The 20,725-nt window shown below is 46.7% G+C and overlaps 1 protein-coding gene across 4 annotated transcripts in view; it reads right to left on the reverse strand.

Annotated features, from left to right (window-relative positions):
- LOC119978275 (synaptotagmin-B) overlaps window positions 1-20,725 on the reverse strand; it is an 835,178-nt gene that overhangs the window by 495,494 nt on the left and 318,959 nt on the right. Inside the window, exon 3 of one of the 4 annotated variants that reach the window (XM_038819767.1) lies at window positions 3,957-3,969. The exons of the other annotated variants lie outside the window; for them this stretch is intronic. The gene's annotated coding sequence lies outside the window, so the exon portion shown is untranslated. The remainder of the gene's footprint in view (window positions 1-3,956; window positions 3,970-20,725) is intronic. 4 annotated transcript variants of the gene reach the window in all.

The raw sequence follows: 20,725 nt of genomic DNA on the forward strand, positions 1-20,725 counted from the left end.
AAACATAAATTCTTAAAACCATAGTTATAAGTCCCAAGTGTATTACTGATGCTGGTTTGATTTTGCTGTCCTTCACCCTGGATAATCAACTGACAGACTGGTGGTGTAATATGTTAGAACACAGAACCACGTGTCTGCATAGAATAGGGTGACTAAATGTTACTCTACTCAGTGCTCTAATTTCCAGGATATGAACGGTTGCATTACTCAGACACCTATCTAGGGGCCATTCACTTTACCTACTAATGACTGAGATGATGGGATGGGATAGAATGCCAGATATCCAAATCTGTGGATAATGCAAAGGCAGGTTGTATTGTAAGCAGCATAAAAGGAAGTGTATAATTACAAGGCAATTTTGATAGATCATGTGAATAAACAAAACTGTGCCAATTTGGATTCCATAGAGGCAAGTGTGGGACCATCCACTTTGGACATAAAAAGGATTGAGAAAGGTTCTTTCTAAATGGTGAAAAATTAGAAATAGTGGAAATCCATAGAGACTTGGAAATCCAGATACATTGATCATGAAAATATCATGAACAGGTACAGGTAATAATTAAAAATGGTAATGGCATGCTTTATTGTTTAAGAGAATAAAACATACAGACAGAAGGCATGTTTCAGCTATCCCCTGTTTAGGCAACAGTAGGAGGATTGTGAGCAGTTCTAGGCACTGCACCTTAGGAAGAATATATTGACCTTGTGGAGGGAGCACAGTATAGATTCATTAGAATGATGACTCCAAGGGTTAATCTCCAAGGAGAGGTTAAACAAACTCAATTAGTATTCTCTGGAATTTAGAGGTATAAGAACATAAGAACTAGGAGCAGGAGTAGGCCATCTGGCCCCTCGAGCCTGCTCCGCCATTCTATTAGATCATGGCTGATCTTTTGTGGACTCAGCTCCACTTTCCGGCCCGAACACCATAACCCTTAATCCCTTTATTCTTCAAAAAACTATCTATCTTTACCTTAAAAACATGTAATGAAGGAGCCTCAACTGCTTCACTGGGCAAGGAATTCCATAGATTCACAACCCTTTGGGTGAAGAAGTTCCTCCTAAACTCAGTCCTAAATCTACTTCCCCTTATTTTGAGGCTATGCCCCCTAGTTCTGCTGTCACCCGCCAGTGGAAACAACCTGCCCGCATCTATCCTATCTATTCCCTTCATAATTTTAAATGTTTCTATAAGATCCCCCCTCATCCTTCTAAATTCCAACGAGTACAGTCCCAGTCTACTCAACCTCTCCTCATAATCCAACCCCTTCAGCTCTGGGATTAACCTAGTGAATCTCCTCTGCACACCCTCCAGTGCCAGTACGTCCTTTCTCAAGTAAGGAGACCAAAACTGAACACAATACTCCAGGTGTGGCCGCACTAACACCTTATACAGTTGCAACATAACCTCCCTAGTCTTAAACTCCATCCCTCTAGCAATGAAGGACAAAATTCCATTTGCCTTCTTAATCACCTGTTGCACTTGTAAACCAACCTTCTGTGACTCATGCACTAGCACACCCAAGTCTCTCTGAACAGCGGCATGCTTTAATATTTTATCGTTTAAAACATCATAAGGGATGACATGATCAAAGTTTTCAAGCTATTAAGGTGAACAGCTATGGTAGATTGGGCAAAACTATTTCCACTCATTGAGGATTAATGGGTGTCGTCAAAAAATTAGAGCCACAGTTGTCAGGAAATTAGGAAACACTTCCAAATGCAGAGGGTGGCGCGATTTTCAATCTCTCTTCTGATAACTGCAATTGACTTTGTGGTGATATGCATCACTGTAAATACACAAGGGGTTAATGTAAATACACTACAACTAAATAAACACTAGAGGGAGCACCGGAGGTGTCATGACATGCAGACATACAGCTAATGAACACATAGAATAGGACACAACCAATCAGCAGTCAAGACACCGAGAGGTGGCATTACCAGAAGGGGGCATTACAAAACACATATATAAAAGGACAGGGCACACATGCTCTTTCTCTTTCCACAGGCAACACTTAGAGAGAAGGACAGGGGCAGATCAGAAGCATCACACCCACCATGTGGCTTAGAGCAGATTGGTTAGTTAGACTGAGTTACTATAGCAAGATTAGCAGGAGAGTCGAACTCATAAAGAACTGTGCTAAGGGTTCAATAAATCACATTGAACTTACTTCAAAGTCTGGAGTATCTTTTGGTCAATGCTGCATCGAGTTGCACCCTGTGTTATCCCAGAGTACATAACACATCAGACTCTAGATCAATTGTAAATTTTAAAACTGAGATTGATACATTTTTGCCAGGCAGGCTGGAAGAGCTAATTGCCCACTCCTGTTCCTAAGCTCCCATGGTCAACTGATTTCAGATCCCAATATCAGGAATTTCTGGCCTCAGATATGCTACCTGAGTTTGTAAAAAGCATTAAAATAGTACTAGACGCGGGCAGCACGGTGGTGTAGTGGTTAGCACTGGGACCCGGGTTCGAATCCCAGCCCTGGGTCACTGTCCATGTGGAGTTTGCACATTCTCCCTGTGTCTGCGTGGGTTTCACCTCCACAACCCAAAGATGTGCTGGTTAGGTGGATTGGCCACGCTAAATTGCCCCTTAATTTGAAAAGAAATCATTGGGGATTCTAAAGATATAAAAAAAAAATAGCGCTAGACAATGGGAACGGATGGATGATGGGTGGGAGGGGTGGGTCTCCATCTCAAGAAGCCATGTCAACTGTGCACATAATAACATTAATAGAGGTTGTGGAGATGTTTGCAATTCTTGTTTGAGCTTTCCCAAAAAAACCTTGAACTGGATTTTCCACCCCCACCCCACCTCCCCATGTGGCATGCTTTGCGGTAGCACACCTGCCATTGGCCGGCAGTTGGAGTCCTCTGTTCCCGCCGATGTTAGCAGCTTTTCCATTGCTCGCAACATCAGCCACCAGGAAATCCACAGGAGGTGGGGGGTGGGGGGGTTCTCCATCATCAGGACTGGAAGATTATGCCGGTGGGAAGGGCCGGAAAATTTCAGCCATTTTGTGTAGGTTGGGTATGACTGTGCTTATTTTGTGCTACTGCACTCCCATTTGGAAACCTTCACAACTATTTGATAGATGTAAAGCTTCTGATACAATTCCAACTACATTTCCAGTACATCCAGGAAGAGTATGTGTAATTAATTACCATTTGTTACATTGTTGTGCGTTTTGTTTTATTGATGCAAAACACGCATTTCTTAAAAATAATAATAGCTTATTGTCACAAGTAGGCTTCAATTAAGTTACTGTGAAAAGCCCCTCGTTGCCACAATTGTTGAAATTTTTCGCATTAACAATTATATTCTCCACATCCAGATTTTGAAGTTGAAGGGTTATTAATTTAGAATGTTCTCTACAAAAAGGGGAGACTGATCAAGGGGACAATTCTTTCCACAGGAGGTTGTTTGCTAATGGATTCTTTGCTGTAGGTAATAGTTGAGGTAAAGACCAAATCATTTTTTAAAGAAACAAATTGACAAATATCTGAAGTGCTTTTGGATTCAGAGGGTACAGCTTGAGAGTAAAGTGGTGGAATTAGTTTGAAAAACAGACACGATGGACAAAATTATTTCCTTCTGTGCTGCAAGCAACTATTGTTCCATTTAAGTTTCACTGTATTAGATTTCAAATATTAAGTTGCTTTTCCAGCACTTGTTCGGTGAAGTGAACCCTTCTATTAAAATAGCATTGGTGTAGTATAGATCCAAGTGAGAAGAAATAATCCTTTGAAGGCATGTGATATCATTGCTCAATGTTATTATGACAAACCATATTGCATTGTAAGAAATCTCAAGCCTGACAATCCTTTCAAAACATAAAGGAGTCACCTATGCCACTCTCAGGAGACCATGTTTCTTTCAGCTTTCATACTTGAAAATGATACAAAATCCAATATCAGCAAAATTACTGGTTTAGTTTTCTTACCTTCTCTCTGTACCTTTGGGAGGAAGTGGGATGGGGAAAGAAATAAATGTTAGCAGGGAGATTGAGAAGTCGTTTCACTCTAAAGTTGCAGCCTTATTTTGTTACTGCTAATATAGTGGATGAATAAAACATCAGAATAGCTTACTTGAACATGAGTATTTAACTAAAAAGATGCCAGCCTTCAGACTTGAGCACAAGGATTAAATACCAAGCATTTTTCATCATATCATTGACGCCATGCAAAATTATAGAGTTTTTTGTGACCTGCATTATAAGCCATTTGGGTGATAGTTTCAGAGTGCATGAGGAATACATAAATGGAGCCAATATTGATTAACATGAGGCTACCATCCAAAATGTTTAATTAAAGTGCTCTAGCCATTTATTGTAGAGCAATCGTGACAGAGAGAAGTTTCCAATCAATATTTTAGTATGAGTTTGTCGGATCGTTCACAAGTATCTATGGTTTGACTTTAATGGGAAGTATAACTCCAATATGTGATGAAATATCAATCTTTTAAAAAATAAATTTAGTGTACCCAATCATTTTTCCAATTAAGGGGCAATTTAGAGTGGCCAATCCACCTAGCTTGCACATTTTTGGGTTGTGGGGGCGAAACCCACGCAAACACAGGGGAGAATGTGCAAACTCCACACGGACAGTGACCCAGAGCCGGAATCGAATGTGGGACCTCAGCGCCGTGAGGCTGCAGTGCTAATCCACGGCGCCACCGTGCTGCCCTTTGAAATATCAATCTTATATTTTGCAACATTTAATTTACAGAAGTCTGAGAGGCAATTTTTTTTAAAGAAGGATATAAAGAAATTAAACTGTCTCTTCGAGTTGAGTCTTGTTGGGGAGGGAGAAGGTGGAACTAAAGCTATTTGTTCAAAGATCTGTAACATGTAGCAGAAAAAAAGATTCATCTTTGTAATATATCATTGAGTGCTAACTCAGTAAATCATCACCACGTTTAGTTGCTTAAAAAGATAAATCTAAGAAAAACGTAAAAAAGAGTTACTCATTACCCAGGACCCTAAAATAAAGATGAAAACCTTGCAATTCCTGAGATGTTAGCATGCAAAGCCACTGTTATCTGGACATGTAAGATTGAAGTTTGCAATGGGATAATTTATTTTTGCCCAAAGTGGGTGCAGGTGTTTGTTGTGGGCTCTCATTGAATCCCTACAGAAGGAGGCCATTTGGTCCATCTAGTCTTCACCAACCCTCTCAACGAGTGCCCTACCCCCATAACCCCACCTAACCTGCACATCTTTGGTCTGTGGGAGGAAATCGGAACGCCCGGAAAAAATATCCACAAAGACATGGGGAGAAAATGCAAACTCCACACAGTTACCCAAGGCTGGAATTGAACCAGGGTCATTGATGCTCGGAGGCTAACCACTGTGCCACCGCGCCGCACCTTATGTGCGGATTCTTTACAGAAATGAGACTGGCAGCATGACTTCAATGGCTATAAATGCTACCATTTTCACTGCATGTTCCTTCGCATAATGCAGAGCAATCTTGTGCTAGGATCGCATTTCAGGGGATTTTGACCCATTTTTATTTCAAAGGCTAGATTCCCCATGGCAGTGAATTGCCTGTAAGCTTGAGAAAGCAGAACATTCAAAACCAGACTCTTCAAATAAAAGTAAAGATATTCAGTTGACACAGTCGGCACATCTTATGGTGTAGCAAGGTGCCCGTCTGCTGAAGCTGGTATCCTGCTGGCTACCAAATGTGCCCCACTTACATCATGCCAGCACCACAGCTGCTGGGACTTGGAAGAGTTTGGGAGCACATCAATGCCCTGCCCCATTCCATTCCACATTCCAATAATCCCTAATGATCAGCAGATAATTCTGGTGTTTTACAGATATAATCGTCATACATTTCAAAAATCTGCACATATATATATATAACTCTTTCTTTTCTTACACTTGTTCTTTTACTGCAATTATTTTTCATAGGAATGCAGCTTAGAAACAGGCCACTTGGTCCAACCAGTCCTTGTCAGCTTTATGTTCAACTCCAAAGAAGCTTCCTTGCATTCTTTGTCACCGAACTCAATCAGCATAACTGTTTATTCCCTTCTCCCTCATACACTTATTAGCTTTCCCTTGAATGCACTGAGACTATTTGCCTCAACAACTTTCTGTGGTAATGAGTTCCATATTCTCACTGCTCTCTCTCTCTATTGCAATTTCACTCTATCCTGTTCTTATGGCAACAGTAGCTCTGAGTCTCTCTCGGACATTATAGAACTCTTTGATGTCGGCCTCAGGAGGAAGACTGCAGTCAGAAAAACAATTCCCTCTGTAGATGTTGTAAAATTCATACAAATCACTGTTGTGCCTATGGTGGGAGGCATTGCCATCAGCAGAGCTGGTAAAGAAACTAGCTGAATGTTTTATTCCTTATGTATGTACAGCACCTTTGAATTGCTAGGCAACAAAGTACACGTTAACGACACCGAAACTCTGATTTCTTTTAGCTAGGATGCTTTCAGAAATTGAGCCCTATATTTCATTGTGGCAAGTTCATCCCTTGTTGCTGAAATCTCTCATAATGTGGCAAATTTGACAGAAATATACAATTTCCTTGAACTAAAATACGTTCAACATGATATACGTCAACGGAATCGAGAGTATTTTGATCTTTGGTTTTATGTTAGAAATTCAGATATAAAAATGTCAAGACTTTTTATACTTTCTTTCTGGAATCTTCCAATTTGTTATGCACTAAACTGACTCTTCTACATATTGATTCCAAATATTTTGAGCGGTGTTCAAAATTCTAATGATTATGTGCACCATCAGAGACTGGCTCAGGTTATTGTTACACCGTAGCAGGGAAGCACATAAATAAATTAATATCTTGAGTTACGTGTTAATTTCTTTAAGGCAAATCTTCTGCCTCTATCTCACAGAAAGTCCCACCTTACAGAACTGCTAGGCAATTAGATGCCTGGAAGCTCTTTTTTCCTTGAAACACCAAACAGGAGCGGTAGATGTTGCGAAGATTGTAGGCAGCCCACCCACGCAGAAAAAACCTGGTTTCTGGGGTCAGGGGTCTCAGTGGTGGGGGAATGAGGGGGATGATGGGCTAGGTTCAAGAGTCCAGGTGTTAAAAGAGGAGTAGGGATTACCTTTAGGAGGGGTTGCAGACTGGAAAGGTACTTCAGGGAAACATTAAAAGGAGACCCTTACCCCCACCATCCCACACTCCCAGCCCACACAGATAAAGCAAATGCATTTTTCACATCATGTGGATACCCCTCACCAAAAGTAAAATACCATGAGTAAAATATCCATTCCCTTGCTTTTCAGGTTGAGCAGATGGCAGAGATCTTTGATTGACAGCTCAAACATCTGTTCCCACACTCAAAGGTTGAACAGATAGCTTATCTCTTTTCATGCCGCAAAAGGTTTTAATACATTCAGGTTAGATGTTTTGTTTATGCAGTTGTACATTATAAGTGCTCGGCTGAGTTCCAAGCCCCAATAATGGATTCATCTCAGCAGGGGTTGTTGACATAGTCATTCAAGATAATTTAATTATGTATGCTCAGCTGAACTCTAATGCATACTAAATATTCAGCTCAGCAGCTGTCAAGACTTCATTTATTTATGTTGACAGTTTTATGACCATTTAAAAGGATCATAGTTTTTAAAGGTGTGTTTTGAATCACTGTATTTTGATAGTTTCATGAGCATCTCATGTTCCAATGGTATTATAGGGCTAATTTCTAATGCTATTATAGGGCTAAAGTGGTCTGTACGTAGTAGGTTCTGGATGGGTGGGCATTGGAGTGAAAGAGAGTATGAGAGAATGGGGGTGAGGGGGAAAGGTGGTGAGGGGTAGATGGTCTCACACTCATTCTGGGCCAATGTTCCAGGACACTGAAGCAGGCCTTCTAACCTGAGAAATTCATGTATCTGCATGCCTCCTTTTCTGCTTTTGGCCTGCTTCCAAAGGCTGCAGTGTTGATTGCAGCCCACTCCCACCATCTCATGATGAAAATAGCATTGATGGCCATTGCCAAGCAGGATCGCAATTTCGGGAAATGGTCTGACTAATGATTATCACATCAAAGATAAAAATCCATGTGATTAGAAGGAGGAAATTTGGCCCAAAGTCCACGTTAGGCCACAGCTAGAGTATTGCAACCAGTTATGAACATCATAATTTAGGAAGTATGTGAGGATTCCTGAATGGTTGCAGAGCACCCTGGAACTCGCTGCCTAAGAGGATGGTGAAAGCAGAGGTGAGCAATGATTTTAGAAGGCATTAGATGGGCACATGAAGAAAACAAAGTTACAAGGCTGTGACCTAACGAGAGTTCCATTACAATAATACTTCCCTCCTTTTGTACTCAATACCCACAATTATGAAGCCCAAGATCCCAGATGTTGTACTAATTTACATCGACAAAAGAGCTCTACTCAAGGTGGGAGGTGAAAGTGACATCCGGGCGGCATTTGACTGAGTCTGACATCAAGAAGGCTTGGCAAAATTGAGATCAGGACATGTCCCGCAGAACATCATCAAGGTCACCCTGGTACTGGGTGACATCCCTTAACGAGTCTGACATTCTCTGAAGGCTTAACCATGGCCATCAGCAGCTGCGCGACACCTTCACTCACAATGCAGACGTCCTGCACCAGGTTCTCCACTGCGGTCGCCACCCTTGCAGTGTTGACCTCAGTGCGACTCTTTGCTAGCGCTATCTCCTACGCCTCGAGCCTCATGGACTCCTCCAAGCAGTTATGGATCTGCTGGAGTGATGCTGACATTTCCCTCTGAACGTTCAAGGTGATTCATAATGTCTTTATCAGCACCAGGTACCTCTGTACCACAGGCTCAGCATCAGGCTGGGACCCAGCTGAGTCCTGGCATCCAGCAGCTGTCTCGCCTGGGGGTTCCTGCCTCCACCCAATGTGCATCATCAGCGCAGTGGTGCTCACCAGATTGTGCCCAGAAGCTGGTCCGCTAACATATCACACCGAGGTGTGTGTATCTACGCTGGTGGGGGATGGAGATGACAGCCATGCCACGACTACGGTGGTATCCTCGGAGCTCTCCTCCGAGATGTTCTCCTCAGAGTCAGATGAGGGTTGCACCCGGATGGGCCGGCACCATTGGCTGGAGGACCTGCGGGAGAATGGACATGTGATCAGTGGGAGGGATGAGTCAGTCAGTAAAGCAATCAGTACTCACATTTGACAAGTCTTCCAGGTGGAGCACGGTGGTTCCTCACCTCTGCGGCGTCCACCAGCCTCGGTGTGACTGACTGATCTATCCTTGGCCATCCCAATGACCTTCAGGGAATGTTCCTCAAAGGAGGTGAGAATCCTTATGTCCGACACCCAACCGCCAGTCTGGGCCCTCTCCCGCCGATTATGAGAGCTTTTCCTGAGGGGAGACAGAGAGGGCATCGTTAGCAACAAGCATGGTTCTCAGTAGTGGGAAGGGGGTGTGAAGGAGGTTTTGGGAGGGGGGGGTGGGTGAGGAGTGGTGGAAGGGCTGGGAGCCACATGGATATTTGGGCGGCAGCGGGGGAGGGGGGGGGGGGGGGTTGGTGTCTACTCACTCTTGCTGCCCAGCCCAGTGTAGGCCGTTGACCTTCCTGCACTGAAGGCCAGTCCTCCTGGTCACACTCCCCGAGCTGACAGCTGCCGCCACCTCATCCCAGGCAGCATTGGCTGCCTTGTGGCTCATCCTCTGGCACCCTCGGAGGAACAGGACTTCCCTCCTGGCCTCCACACAGTCTAGCAGCCTCCCCAGGTCAGTATTCCCGAATGCAGGGGCCGTTAATCTTGGGCGCCATTACTGCGAACTGGTTGGGGTTGGCTGAGCTTAAGTGCTGCTTGACCTTGTTAGCGGGGGAGGCTGGTGAGCTCGGTCCCGGCAAATCAGCTGGCGAGTCTTCATTTGCAACGAGAAGCCCGTGAGATCTCGTGAAATCGACCAATTTACGTTGATTTGCGTTACCAGCCTTTTAGGACCGAGCGCCGGGAAGCTCGCTCCAATTCCCGCTCTCTACCTCTCTCACAAATTCTTCCGGAGAATTGCACCTTTAGTTTTTCTGGCGCATTCCAATTTTCTATTCAAGTTTCAGTTAAGTGTTAAGGAATATAAGCCATAAATTGATTGCGAGCTTGTAACTATGCCCATCATAAAATACCATTGCAGTGTTAAAGATAGCAGCTAATTTGTTTTGATTCTAATTGTTGCCCAAGGACAAATCTCCCTAACAGTCAGTTCATAATGAATACTTGATACTAAAAATTTATCATATTTCAAACATTTAAAGTTGAGGCAAAGTTGAGAATGCAATTAAAGTACAAATAATGCGTGGCTGAGCAATGACAATTTTTTCAAACACTATGTTGAAACACTTGGGAGTGTTATTTTCCTGCGTTTTTACCCTTGAGGACTATTTTAACTCTTGCCCATTTTTCAGGTGGTAACACCATGGATCTCAATTTTACCAGGCCTTTGCTGATTAACTTAAATGTGGCAAGACTGGAAAAAGAGCTAGAGAAGGGTCGCAGGGCATGCTTGATGTCTTCCTGCTGCTGTGCCATTTTGCCAGTGGCTGCAAAAATGGTAGATTAGGTCCTCAACTGAAACTCAACTGAGCATTCAAGTGACCAGTTAAGGGCAACTTTCCAACTCTATGGGCATTTTTCCCTTGTCAGGGAGGAGGCCTGCTACCAGGGGAGGATAAAATCCAGTGAAGCCCAGCAGATTCCCAGTGGTCTCTGGGGGAAAGCGGCTTCTTTTTGAGCGGCACATGTCCCAAGGGGATGCCTACAAAACTCCCCCACCCCCTTCCACCAGAACCCTTACCACCCACCCAACCACCACAATAGCAACAGCCCCACCTGTCCATTGAGGCCTAAAAGCCCTGTCCCTGGGCTTTGCGGTGTGGCCTCGACGTCCCCAGATTCTAAATTCTACTCTTTAAAGGAAGTCTGACCATTGAGGAGCTTTTTCACTGCTGCTGTAGTCTCAGAAAGGGCCATCACTTGTGGTGACTGTTGAGGCTGCAGTGCTGGCGGCCCTCTGATTGGGAAGGCAGCTCTTGGAGGCCAAACACCATCCTTCATAGAGACAGGAGCCCCAGCAAAGGCCATGTCATTGACCACTGCCAGGAAGATACCTCTCTTGGTCCTACCACCCATCTAAAGCAGGGTTACCGCCAGCTTTCAGCCACAGTGGAGGGAACTCAGCCATTTTAGTCAAATTCAACAAGACTTCCCAAATGACCAACTATTCCTTTAACTTCGTCAGCGGATTGAAAACTGAACATCCACATCAATTAAAGGGAAATTTTTCCATTGATTAAGGATCACCTGTAAATTTTCCATTCCAATTTCAATTACTACTACTACAAGAGATACCCAAAGTTACTTTTACTCTCCTGTCAACCGATCATGCGTCAGAGGAATTTTCCAGAGTTTTTGTATTATTGACCTCGGGTTTTTCTGATTTTTTTTCTCCCATGGTTACAAGAATTGGGGATGGGTGGGGTTTAAGCAAAAACTGGTCATTTGTGTATCACTAAAAGCTTGTGTGCAGGTGCAACAATCAATAAAAATAAAAATGGTATGTTGGCCTTCATTGCAAGGTTATTTGAGTTCAGGAGTAAGGACATCTTGCTGCAATTGTTTTGAGCTTTGGTGAGACTGTGGTTTTAGACTCCTTATCAGAGGAAGGACATGCTTGCCACAGAGAGAGTGCAACAGAGGTTCACTCGACAAATCGCTGGGTTGACAAGATTAGCTTCAGAGGAGAGATCGAGGAAGCTTGGCCTATCTTCTCCAGAGTTTCAAAGAATGAGAGGTGATCTCATAGAATCATAGAATCTGTAGCGCAGAAGGAGGCCATTCGACCCCTTGAGTCTGCACCGACCCTTCGAACCACTGTGACACCATGCCTCCCCTTTGAAATTTATGAAATTTTTACAGGGTGTGCCAAACTTTATGTGGATAGTGTGGTAAACCACTGTTGCACCTATATTAGGTGATGTATGGTAGGACCTGTACTACTGGTACGTCGGCAGTCCCTGACTGCTGGCTCCGCCCAGTAGGTGGAGTATAAATGTGTGTGTCCCCCATGCTGCAGCCATTTCGCCAGCTGCTGTGGGAGGCCACACATCTTAGAGCAATAAAGCCTCAGTTGTATCCAACTCTCGTCTTTGTGCAATTGATCGTGCATCAATTTATTGCTCTAAGATTTTCAGAAGATGGACCTCCGTATCAAACCGGATTGCCTGCAGCTGGATCCGCAATCAAGCAACGGCAAAAAAGACTTTAATCACTGGCTAGCTTGTTTCGCGGCGTACATCAACTCGGCGCCAAGCCCTGTTCCGAAGGCTCAGAAAATACAGATACTGTACTCGAGATTGAGCTCCAACGTCTTTCCGCTGATCCAGGATGCGCCATACTACGCCGAAGCCATGACACGCCAAACTACGACGAAGCCATGACGCTACTTAAAGAAAATCACGCCCAGAAGACGAACACGCTCTTCGCCAGGCACGTGCTCGCCACTCGCTCTCAACTCCCTGGTGAGTCCATTGAAGACTCCTGGCGGGCCCTAATCCCACTAGTCCGGGACTGTGACTGTCAGGCCATTACGGCCACTGAACATTCTAACCTCCTTATGCGGGATGCTTTTGTTACAGGGATTGGGTCGGACCTCATACGCCAGAGACTTTTAGAAGGGGCCACCCTCGATCTTGGAGAGACAAAGAAGCTAGCGCTCACTGTGATGGTCGCCTCGCGCAATGTTCAGGCCTACACCACCAGCTGCGCGGCCCACCACTCCTTCGCATCGTGGACCCCACAGACGGCCACCCCAGCGGGGGCCTCACCCAGCCAATATACCTTTGCCACGTGCCAACCAGCGAACCCTGGGGGTCCCCGATGTTACTTTTATGACCAGCAGAAACACCCCCGCCAACGCTGCCCGGCCCGCGCAGCGCTTTGTAAGGCTTGCGGTAAGAAGGGGCAATTCACCGCGGTGTGCCAGGCCCGCGCAGTCGCCGGCATCACCCCCACCCCCTTGTTACTGACAATGGGCGCCACCATCGTCACCTCCCCGGACCACGTGCGGCCAGTGGGCGGCCATCTTCTCCCCCTCAGACCACGCGCGGCCAGTGGGCGCCGCCATCTTCTCCCCCTCAGACCAAGCGTGGCCAAAGGGCGCCTCAATCTTGTCCTCCGCAATCTCCCCCTCAGACCACGCGCGGCCAGTGGGCGCCGCCATCTTCTCCCCCTCAGACCAAGCACGGCCAGTGGGCGCCGCCATCTTACCCTCCGCACGACACATGCGACTCATGGGCGCCGCCATCTTTCTCAAACCCCGCCACGTGCGGCCCAGGGTCGCCGCCATTTTGTTCTCCCCAAGACCTTCAGGCGCTACCATCTAGTCTGCCCCATGGCACATGGACACCTCTAGCGTTCCAGGACCCGTGCCCCCCGGGCACCTCATCATCAGACACCAGTGACGACCAACCACGACTCGCCTCAGTGACCATGGACCAGTCTCGGCCGGACAACCTGGCCACCGCATCACCCAGCGTTATGATTGACGGACACGTGACCTCTTGCCTGCTGGACTCCGGGAGCACCGAAAGCTTCATGCACCCGGATATGGTAAGGCGCTGCTCCCTCGTGGTACACCCAGCCAACCAAAGAATCTCCCTGGCCTCCGGATCCCATTCCGTGGTGATCCGGGGGTACTGTACGGTCACACTCACGGTCCAAGGCGTAGAATTCAGCGGCTTCCGTCTCTACGTCCTCCCTAATCTCTGCGCTGCCCTACTACTCGGCCTGGACTTCCAGTGTAACCTCCAGAGCCTAACCCTGAAATTCGGCGGGCCCCTACCACCCCTTACTGTCTGCGCCCTCGCGACCCTAAAGGTCGATCCGCCTTCCCTCTTCGCAAATCTAACCCTGGATTGCAAACCTGTCGCCACCAGGAGCAGATGGTAGAGCACAGGACAGGACCTTCATCAGGTTCGAGGTCCAGCGGCTGCTTTGGGAAGGCATCATCGAGGCCAGCAAGAGCCCCTGGAGAGCCCAGGTGGTAGTAGTTAAAACTGGGGAGAAACACAGAATGGTCGTGGACTACAGCCAGACCATCAATCGATACACGCAGCTCGACACGTACCCCCTCCCATGCATATCTGATATGGTCAATCAGATTGCACAGTACCGGGTCTTCTCAACGGTAGACCTCAAATCCGCCTACCACCAGCTCCCCATTCGTAAAGTGGACCGTCCATACACGGCCTTCGAGGCAGTCGGTCACCTCTATCACTTCCTCAGGGTTCCCTTCGGCGTCATCAACGGGTTTTCAGTCTTCCAAAGGGAGATGGACCAAATGGTTGACCGGTACGGTTTGCGGGCCACCTTCCCGTACCTAGACAACGTCACTCTCCACACCGCCACTCTTCTAAACCTCACCTACAACAAGGAGAAGTACATGTTTAGTACGAACCGCTTAGCCATCCTCGGCTACGTGGTCCAGAACAGAGTTCTGGGGCCCGATCCAGACCTCATGGAGCTCCCCCTCCGCCACTGCCCCAAGGCTCTCAAACGCTGCCTGGGGTTCTTTTCATACTATGCCCAGTGGGTTCCAAACTATGCAGACAAGGCCCGCCCACTCATACAGTCCACCCATTTTCCCCTGACGGCCGAGGCTCAACAGGCCGTCACCCGTATCAGAGCTGATATTGCCAAGGCTGGGATGCACGTAGTAGACGAGACGCTGCCCTTTCAAGTGGAAAGCGACGCATCAGACGTCGCCCTAGCCGCCACCCTCAATCAGGCAGGCATTCTTTTCCCACACCCTTCATGCCTCAGAAATTCGGCACTCATCTGTCGAAAAAGAGGCCCAAGCTATCGTTGAAGCTGTGCGGCATTGGAGGCATTACCTGGCCGGCAGGAAATTCACGCTCCTCACTCACCTCCACACTACCTGGGGTCCTGTTCACAGGGCCCCGCACAAACACCCCATTGGTCAGGGTTTGCATGCTCCTGCACGATTGTCCTCTCGCCAGTCCCGTGTTCAGAGCAATTCCCCCCTTAAAGGGATGTTACCATACCCCTACCCCCTTAAGACCCTTTATACACCATCCAAAAATGTTACAGTTGTTAACAGGGATAACTGAGGAAAGAGAATCCTTCAAAAAATTCAAACCAATCGGTCCAGGGACCTCCAGGTCCTCTTGTGCCTTTGTTGCCCAGCCATAGGCTCTGCACTCTTTTCGGTAATCGAGTGGTGCACAGTCGATACCTCCTCAGGCTGAATTACTTAAAAGACAGGCAAATTAGCCTCACTGGCTTCGACAGATGCAGCTGATTGAAAAGAAACGGGAGTCTTTTGCTCCTCTTGGCTGGACCGAATTACAGGAGTATTCACAATGCCCCCTGGACTCATTGACTCCATGTTGGGATCGCCACCGATGGACTCCACAATATGTTTCTTGACTGTCTTCCCATTAACATCAACCACATAAGACACTGGCCCTCACTGAGTTACAACCTGTCTTTCTAACCAAGGCAAACTGCTACAAACGTATGGACTAAAACCGGGTCTTCCACCCGGAACAACCAGTCACCTCTCTGCTCTGACCGCAGACTCTTCTGGGAGGCCTGAGGTGCTTCTGCCCTTCCCACCAAATTTGGAAACACAATCAGGGGCGAAATTTTACGACCCCCCCGCAGGGTCGGGGAATCGCCCGGGGCCGGAGTAAATCCCGCCCCCGCCGTGGCCGGAATTCTCCACCACCCGGGAATCGGCGGGAGCGGGAATCGCACCCCGCCGATCGGCGTGCCCCCCCCCTCGCGGCGATTCTCCGTCCCGCGATGGGCTGAAGTCCCGCTGCTGTCAGGCCTCTCCCGCCGATGTGGTTAAAACCACCTCTATGCCGGCGGGATTGGCGGCGCGAGCGGGCCCCCGGGGGTCCTGGGGGGGGGGGGGGGGGGCACGGTGGCCTGGCCCGCGATCGGGGCCCACCGATCGGCCGGAGGGCCAGTGCCGTGGGGGCACTCTTTTTCTTCCGCAGCCGCCACGGCCTCCACCATAGCGGAGGCGGAAGAGACCCCCTCCACCTCGCATGCGCCGGTGGTGACGTCAGCGACTGCTGACGCTCCGGCGCATGCGCGGACTCACGCTGACTGATGAAGGCCTTTCGGCCAGCTCGGACGCCGATCGGCGTAGCGCCAAAGGCCGTTGGCGCCGGTTTTAGCGGCAGTCGGCGGAGCGGGAGCCACTCCGGCGCGGGCCTAGCCCCTAAAGGTGGGGAGAAATCCGCACCTTTGGGGAGGCCCGACGCCAGAGTGGTTGGCGCCACTCCGCTATGCCAGGACCCCCCACCCCGCCGGTTAGGGGAGAATTTTGCCCCAGGTTCTCAACCAATGGCTCACGAGCCTCTCAGCTTGCGTGACCCCTGTGGTTGAGTGAAGGGTTGAGTTGTACAACAACAAAAAAATTAGCCAACCTCTGGTGAAGTGGTTTATTTGACTGCTTTTACATGGCATTATTGAAAGTTTGAATGGCCCACGCAGCCAGACCATTCGATGCTGGGTGATAGGGGCTTGGACTCATGTGAGTCGATTGCTATTTGTTCTCACATAATGCTGGAAAACAATTGGCTTGGTAAGCCCCTGAATGACAAACACTCTATGCAGGGCATCTACTGTGGCTGACGAAGTAGTGGTCCCCATCTCTTGGGCTGATAACCATTTTGAATGGGCATCTCCCAGCTCCAAAAACATCTTGCCCAAAAACGGGGCCGAATAATCAACAAGGTTATTGATCCACAGGCGGCCTGGCTATTCCCAAAGGGTGGAGTAAGATGGTAAACATTGATGTATTTGGCAAGGAAGGTACTGTTGTCCTAATTCTTTCTATGTCTGGCCATCAGATGTAACTGTGCACCAATATCTTCATTTTGTCAGCCTTGGCTGGGTGCTGTGTAATTCCTGAAGCTCAGGCCTCCTAGCCTGAGGCTGCACAACCACCTGTGATCCCCAGAAAATCGCACCATCTTCACATGTCAACTCATCCTGATGAGTGAAGTAAGACCTCATCTGTTCAGGCTTCTCGTAATGCTAGCCAGACTGTATCATTCATTTAAACATTGACAGAATAGGCTCCGGGTTTATGATGGCGTTGGATGGCCACAATGGAGAAACCTCATTGGCCGGCTGTCGGAACGGAGGATCCCACTGCCGGCAGGGGTGCGCTGCACCAGAAAGCGTAGCTGGCGGGACGGAGAATCCTGCCCAGGGTATCTTTGGGTCTAGTTGTGGATATACTCCACTGACACTGTCTTGGTGCCTAGGAAGTTTAGGGCGAGAATGATCTCCTGGGGTACCAGTGGTGGCTGAATGCTGTTGGGTAGGAGTAAGCGACTTAATGCATCTGCATTAGCAATTTGCATCCCAGGCTGGTGCTGAAAAGCATAGTTGCAAGCTGCCAACAGCAGGGCCCAACTCTGCACTCTTGCTGAGGCTATGGGTGGTATGGGTTTTCTTTCCCTAAACAACCCAGTATTTGCTTGTGGTCAGTCACTATGTTAATTCACCTACCATATACATACTAGAATTTCTTCACACCAAATATAACCACCAAGCCCTTCTTGTTACTCTGGGCATAGTTTCTGCTTAGAAAGTGTCCTTGAGGCTAAGGCAGTAGGTCATTCCGAACCAGCTCTCATTTTGTGGGATAAAACAGTTCCCATACCTTAAGGAATGCATCACATGTTAGCACAATTGATTTTCCCAAATCAAAATGCACCAAGAAGTTTGAAGATTGTAATGCTTTCTTCACGACACAGAAAGATTCTTTTTGAGGCTCCTTAGTTGCAGAATGAGGCTATTCAGCCCATCTAGTCTTCACCTACCCTCTGAAGAGCACTCTACCTAGGCCCACTCCCATCCCTATCTCCGCAACCCCGCACATTGATCATGGCCAATCCACCTAAATTGCATATCTTTAGATACTAAGGAGCAATTTAGCATGGCCAATCCACTTAACCTGCACATATTTGAACTGTGGGAGGAAACCAGAGCACCCATAATAGTTGGTGTAATGTTGTGGCCCGATTCAAAATAAACCTTCCATTGTAATTGGCCACACCAATGAAGGACTTAAGCTTGCTGACAATTTTGGGTACGGGAACATCTTGTATGGCTTTGACGTTTTCTTGCAAAGGGTGCAACCCTATCACATCAACGGGAAATCCTAGATACGCTATTTCACTGGCCTGAAAAGAATATTTTTCATGTTTTAGGTGGATCCCAGTATCACAAAGCTTCTTTAATACATCCTCTCTGCTGGCCATGTGTTATTCTGGTGTAGTTATTGCCGGTGACAAACACATCATTAAGGAAAACCATCATCTTGGGAATCCCCTAGAGGAGGCTCTCCATTGCACGCTGGATGATAGCGCAGGCGAAAGTAATGCCAAATGGCAGCCTGGTACACTGGAAGAGGCCTTTGTGAGTATTAATTGTAGCAAACCTATGAGACTATTCATCCAACTCTAGTTTCAGGTAGCTGTGACTGATGTCCAATTTCAAATAGGTGAGGCCTCCTGCCAGCTTGAGGCGTTGAGGCCTTCAATTTGGGGAATCAGATACCAATTGATCTGGGCATCTTGATTTATGGTCAGCTTATATTCCCCACAAATCTTCATCAGCCGATCAGGTTTGAGGAGAGGGACTACCGGCACCATCAACTCTGAAAACTGAAATGGCTTGATTTTTCACAGCTCTTCCAATCTCTTTCTCTCTGCTTCAACCTTCTGATGAAATGTGCTTGGCACTGGCTTGGCTCTGAAGAACTTGGGGTGTCAAAACTGGATTGACATAGTACACCCTTCGTATTTACACCCTAAATTCGGCCAATTCTTTGTGGAAGTCTTCATATCGTCTTAAGATACCTTGGAGGACGCTATCAGATATTTTGAAGATTTCAGCCAATTGTGCCTAATCTTCTACAGTCAGTCTCTTCCCAACAAACTGGATCTATGTTCTTTCATGAGAAACAAAGGCAGATTGGACTCCTGTCCTCTATAGGCCACTGAGGTATTGGCTGTTCTGAGGATCTTCAAGATCTTCCTGATGGATGTTGAAACCTTGGCTGCAGTACTCTTTAAGCTTAAAGACTGTGTTTCTGCACATAGTAAGAAGTCTTACAACACCAGGTTAAAGTCCAACAGATTTATTTCAAACACTAGCTTTCGGAGCACTGCTCATTCCTCAGGTGAATTTGTTTCAAACACTAGCTTTCGGAGCACCTGAAGAATAATAAATAATAAATAATAATAAATAATAAATTCACCTGAGGAAGGAGCAGCCCTCCGAAAGCTAGTGTTTGAAACAAATCTGTTGGACTTTAACCTGGTGTTGTAAGACTTCTTAATGTGCTCACCCCAGTCCAACGCCGGCATCTCCACATCATTTCTGCACATAGATATTGGAAGGTCTGCTCACCCACTATGGCCACTAAAACCCTGGTGTCAACTTCCATTTTAAGGGGGCTTGCTATTTTCTCTTAAGACAGTATAAATTGGAGCCATTTTATTCAATTGGATTGCATTCAACTGGTACATTACATTATCTTCTCTAGAACTCTTCTCCGCTATGTTCAGTGACACTGTGGACATCTGCTGCTGTTTTTTTTTTTCCATTGGCACTCTTTACCTCACAGGGTAACATTCTTGAATGTTCCCCCTTTTGTTGCAACAGAAGGACACAAACTCCCGCAAATGGCATGTCTCCTGTTGATGGTTCCCTCACAACGATAGCAATCCATATTGGATTCGGTTTGGTGCCCGAATGCCTTCCTGCTACTTGGGTTCCGGTCCTTTCCCAAGGACTGTGTCTGGATATGAGCTGTTTTTGTTGATCCCATCGCAGTCCTTGTGGCCAAACTGCCCCATGTTTAGTTAACCTCCCCTTCAAGCCTGCTTTGAAGCTCAATAGCGTGTTTTTCGGTGCACTCCATCGCCTGAGCTATCCCGATCACTTTTTCCAAAGTAACTGTGGTCGCTGCAAGAAACATCCTTTGGATATTAAGGCTAAGGATCCCACAAACCTGCCGGTCGTACAACATGTCACTAAGCATGGTCCCAAACTCTCAGTGCTCAGCAAGCTGGCGAAGGCTGGCTATGAAAGTTGAGACAGACTCTTCATGATCCCTCACTGCAGAGATGCCATTCACATCTCTAAACGTTTTTTAAAATATTTTTCACTCAAATGGCCTGGGAGTAAAAGTTGGATTGCTGACAAATTCCCGTTATCAAGTCTCTTAGAACGATATGTTCTCTCTATGACAGCAAGAGATAATTACTAAAAATAAAGCTGATCATGAGAATAGGTCCACTAAAGACCAACTGATTGCAGTTGCAATTAAAGACTGAGCGAACCGAATTTGAAAATTCCAAGTTAATTGACGAAAGATGTGTTTTGGAAAGAGAATTGCGAGATGCAAAATTCAAATTTGAACATGATGATGCTGAACTCCAACAGTTATCTGTTCAATTAGCAGAATCCCAAAATCAAATTTTTGAAGTGGAGTCAAAATACCAACAGTTGCAATCAAAAACTGAGCAAATTGAAGTTGAAAATTCCAAGTTAATTGAAGAAAAATGTGTTTTAGAAAGAGAATTGCGAGATGTAAAATCCAAATTTGAACAGGACAATGAACTTAGAACAGAATTGCAAAACAAAACCTC

This window comes from Scyliorhinus canicula, chromosome 15 (assembly GCF_902713615.1).
Source record: "Scyliorhinus canicula chromosome 15, sScyCan1.1, whole genome shotgun sequence".
Classification (NCBI taxonomy): Eukaryota; Metazoa; Chordata; class Chondrichthyes; order Carcharhiniformes; family Scyliorhinidae; genus Scyliorhinus; species Scyliorhinus canicula.